We start from the raw sequence: 5,338 nt of genomic DNA on the forward strand, positions 1-5,338 counted from the left end.
ATGGTTTTCATATTTTCAATATTAATAAGCGTGTGACCTCATAACTTCAGTATCAGCATGGTTGTATGCACTTGTTGTGCAGTTGTGACTTTAAAAATTATTTAAACTAAAAATTATTTAGTTTCCATTTACTCAGTGGCACAAAGATAATTGTTTTGCTAATGATGCCTGTTATAAAATGCTTATTAATAGCAAGTGTCAAGTTTGACAGCTCTTGATATGCACTGTGCTTTAGGTAGGTGGTCATGGCGATAACATGTCAATAGGTATAAAAATGATACAATAATTGTCTGTAAATAATTTACAAGTGACTTGTGTCAGTCAACATTCATATTGATGTTAGCATGGGGAAATGACTACAGTTATTAAACATCAGTGGATTTAGATTTTTTATTATAATTACGGAGTGAATTTTTTGTTCTATTCTTTAAATGCTGTCATCACCAATTAATTCACATTTTGTTGAGAAGATGATGATGTATGTTTTCACATGGGTCAAGAAGTATAACTCCATATTCATGAATTTAAATTTTTAAAAGTGGGAAATCAAAACTTTGGTCAGGAAAAAGGAGTAGGTAAGATATGACAATACGTGCATTATAGACAAATAATATTGCTAGCTATTGAATAATAACAAACATCCTTTCCCTGTAATTACATTTCAGGGGGACTTTCATTAAAAATTAACAGTTGATTGGCACCGAGGGGGGCACTTGGCGGAATGAGCACTGGGTGTCATGCTATATGTTGGCAAATTGAACTCCAATAAAAAAATTTAAAAAAAATAACAGTTGAGTCTATGCTTAAAAATCTTAGATGTTGCTATTTTAATACTTCAGCTTTTGAATAATATTTTTAAAATGATAAGAACAGATACTACACTTGATCTTAGCCAAAAGGACAAGAAGAGATTGCATAATATTTTTAAAGCTGAAGTTTGAATGATTAACATTAACAAGATTCTAAAATGCTCATTATTCAATCATTTTTTCTGTAATTAATTAATATACTAATTAGTACTTAAGTACTGTTCTATTATTTCATATAACTTTTAACAGTTTGAAAAAAATTTCAAGTTTTTCTCTCCATGAAGATTAGTATATGTGGCACCAAGAAGTGTCCTGCTTGCTTGCTTTTCCTTCAAGGAAAAACCTGCCATTAAGGTGCAAACGGTATAATTAGCTGACAGACTCCATCTGTTAGTGGCTTCAGGACCCTTTTCCCTTTTCTGCTTCCAAGCTGAGGCTGTAATCTCTCCAGGCAACCCAACCCAATGACTGAGCACGGACCTGGCCATTTATGTCCAAGTAAGACTCTTCTAATGACCAATCTGCTCCAGTCATCCCTACTACGTTATCTGGGATTATGGCAAAATTGCACCATTGATCGAACTTTTCTCTGCACAACCCTACTTTCTCCCTCTTCCCTTTTAAAGGCATCAGGTTCACATGGCAATCTGAAAGTTTCCATTCACTAGCCATCCTTCCCTCACTTCTTTATCTTTTAAAAGTATAAGCTTTAGTCTAAAAATAAATCCTATTCTTCTAACTTCTCTGTTTTCCTCCAGGGAGATACTGATACAATGTAGGTTTATAAAATGCAATTTATTTTTTAAAGTTTTTATTTAAATTCCAGTTAGTTAACATACATTGTAATATTAGTTTTAGGTACAATATTGTGATTCAATATTTCCATACAATACCCAGTGTACTCCTTAATCCTCCATCACTTATTTTACCCTTCCCTCACCACCCACCGCCCCTTTGGCAACCACCCACTTGTTGTCTATAATTAAGAGGCCTACCTCTCTGGTTGTTTCCCCCTCCTTTGCTTCTTAAATTTTGTTTCTTAAATTCCACATATGAGTGAAATAATATGGTGCTTATCTTTTTTTGAGCGACTTATTTCATTAGCATAATATTTTCTAGCTCCATTTTGTCGCCAAGCATTATAAATGCAATTTATTTTGTACAATTAGTTTTTATTCTTTAATAGTTTAGCAAACTTTATGCACATATTCTGAATAGATCATAAGATTAGAGAAAACGTCCCATAAATTGATAGAAAAATTCTTATCACCTTTTTCTTTATTTTGGAATATAAACATAGAAAGTGATTGTCTTAGTTCCCTCAGGCTGCTATTTGAAACTAATATAAACTCAAAGCTTATAAAGCAGAAATCTATTTCTTACAACCTTGATCAAGTTGCCAGTAGATTCAATGTCTGTGAAGGTTCATATCCTGGTTCATGGGCAGCTATGTTTTCATTGTGTCTTCATGTGATTTAAAGGGACATGGGAGCTCCCTGAGGTCTCTTTTACAAAAATACTAATCCTCCAAAGGACTTATCTCCAGATATCATCACACCAAAGATTAGTTTTCAAATCTGAGGAGACAGAAATATTCAGTCTGCAGCAGTACTGTTATATACTAATTTAAAAATTCAAATGCTAAGTCATGTCCATATAAAATCAAAATTAATAAAAAAGATCACATATAATAGGAATTTATTTACACTGGCTTTGTTGTAGGTAGTTGACTTCCTGTTACTTAAATATCTGCTTGCTGAGGTTTTCTTTAAGCAAAAGTGATGTTTGAATCACAATTGCATTGATAGACTAGCAGTACTGTTTCTTGTTTCTGATATTAATATACAAAAATATATCTTTAAGAATCAATCCGTTTTTGCATTTATTTTTTAAAAGATTTTATTTATTTATTCATGAGAGACACACAGAGAGAGAGAGGCAGAGACACAGGCAGAAGGAGAAGCAGGCTCCATGCAGGGATCCCAACGTGGAACTCAATCCTGGGACCCCGGGGTCACGCCCTGGGCTGAAGGCAGGCGCCAAACAACTGCGTCACCCAGGGATACCCTGTTTTTACATTTAGTATTACATATTTCAAGTGCTTTAGCAATTCTGGAATCACATATATTATTACCTTTCATACTTTACTGTCAGTTAAATGTCCAAGATTTTTAAGGGTGGACTCAGATATTCCTTTTTTTGTTTAGACAATGAAATACCTGTAAATTAATTATAATAATGCCTATACATGAATTCAATCTATTTTGTAATATATTACACAACACTCATATCATTTATCTAATAATATAGAAGAAGTAATCAAATTAATATGGTCAGAATCTGAAGAGATTCACTGACTTAATTTAACCAGTATATAACAATACTTCAGATCGTTTGAAAACAGGAAAATAACTTGAACACCTCATTATCTACTTCACTGTAAGATTGAATCTTAGTACAGTACAATATATGTGAAACTCAATAGTCTAGCACTTAGTCTGAAAAAATATTATAACTTGCCATTCAAGTAAATTCCCTCTTTAATATTCTTAATAATTTATCAACATAATTCATGTTCCAAGAACATTATTTCTATACGTACATTGATAATCAAAATTTAAGTAGTTGTGCCAATAACTACACATGATAGAACTATGTGATGATAGACACCAGGGACGTAAAGCTCTAAGGTTTTGTTTAAACAATAGAAATTTTTTAAGAATTCAAAATATACATAACACTTATTTTACTTAACATCTGCCTTGGTATTTAATATGTATAATTATCCGATCTCTTTAGTTTCAAATAAAAATAACCTACATACAATTAGAAATTGTTATATGACTTTGTCCTTATTTATGTAATTGTATAATTTCTAAATACAATTTTGTGTTGTTTTTGGAACTTAGGTCTACATCATTAAACTGCACTGGGGGATTGACATGACCAACACCATTGAATAGTTTTACCAATATTTAGAATGTTTCCTGTTATAACACCTTCTAGTATATTGAACTAAATATTGTTGTTTAACCAAAATATTGTCTTCTTATGTATGAGCTATCTAATTTGGTAGAGTAGGTAACTTTTTTATGTGTTCCTTCTCTCATTCCAAATAAATTCAACCTACAATATAGTTGATTGATATACCATCAATCATAGCATCATAGCATCAACCAGCATCATAGTTGAAGCTGGTATGGTATTGGTAGTTTGGTCAAATCAGAACCATTTGCGAAAAGATTAAAGTGGCTCCATTCTAAAAAGTAATACATAGTTAATCACCACCCAGATTTATCATGATCGTGTTTTGAGCTAAATTTCAGTTGTTGCTGTCTATGCAACTTTTCCAGGAGAATATCAGCACAGAACATGATAACCAATGTTGTCTCCTTCAGATCACAAGCAAATATATATGTGCTGATTACTTCATTTCTAATAGTAAGAAGAAAAAGAGCTATTTGCATTTTCTGAACATTTATATGGGCCGTGGACTGTGGTACATCCTTTATATATATATTATAACACTTATTAGAGTGCTTATAAATAATTATTATGATTTTAGTTTTATATATAAAGAAAAAAGAAACTTGTAAATTATGTGCTGGATATAATGATCTTGTAAAAAAAAAAGGCAGAAATTTAAGCCTCATTTATCCAGTTCTAAAAGTATGTTAAGTATTACAAAAATATGAGATTATAACTCACTTAGAATTGTTTCTTTCATTAGAATAGTGTAAGCTGCCCAATGTTTAGAAAGAAATGCTTCAATCTGAAGAGTAATTTTTATCTATGTAATGGAAAGAATGATGTACAATAGTTGATGTATATTTGAAACAATTTCACAGGCTGACTACAAATGATTTTTAAAATTGTCATATGACTCAAATCAGTTCTTCACATAATTGCAAAATAACACCTTTTCAGCATTCACCTCAAAACTACAAGAAATAGCTTATTACTTATATTTAAAATGCACATATTTTGTACTATATGAACTTACTAATGTGATTGATGAATATGATATTTAAAGAATTAATTTAGAATAAATTTCCCTTTATGTTGTTAATAATACTATCTTTTGTTAAAATTCAGAAGTTACTAAAACTTCATAAGTAAGTCTCTTCATATATGATATTATAAAGGAAATTTTTTCTTGATTTGTCCTCATGATTTTTTTCCAAGTAAGAATTTCCTAGAATTGTAAAGGATTTCATATAGTAAATTCCCTGTACATGCATTTCACCAATCCATTTTGAAATAAATTATAAAATGCTTCTCCTACTCAGACAGATTAGGGGCAAGGATAATTAGACAATTTTCTGTTACATACATAGATTTAACTAGAAACATTAGATTTATATCTTCTGATATTTTTCAAACTTCTGACCTCATCTCTAACTAATACTAATTTTATATGTAATGGGGTTTATCTGTCAGTTAGTTGCACAAAGCTCCAATAAGTTTCTCAAGAAGAAAAATAGCTCCTAGCATCCAGAATCGTGTTTATCATACCATTCTTCAATTAA

At 31.0% G+C, this 5,338-nt stretch overlaps 1 pseudogene; it reads right to left on the reverse strand.

Annotated features, from left to right (window-relative positions):
- Window positions 1-814: 814 nt before the first annotated feature.
- On the reverse strand, window positions 815-912 carry LOC112652390 (U2 spliceosomal RNA; annotated as a pseudogene).
- Window positions 913-5,338: the final 4,426 nt, after the last annotated feature.

The sequence above is a fragment of the Canis lupus genome, chromosome 13 (genome assembly GCF_003254725.2).
Source record: "Canis lupus dingo isolate Sandy chromosome 13, ASM325472v2, whole genome shotgun sequence".
In the NCBI taxonomy this organism is placed as follows: domain Eukaryota; kingdom Metazoa; phylum Chordata; class Mammalia; order Carnivora; family Canidae; genus Canis; species Canis lupus.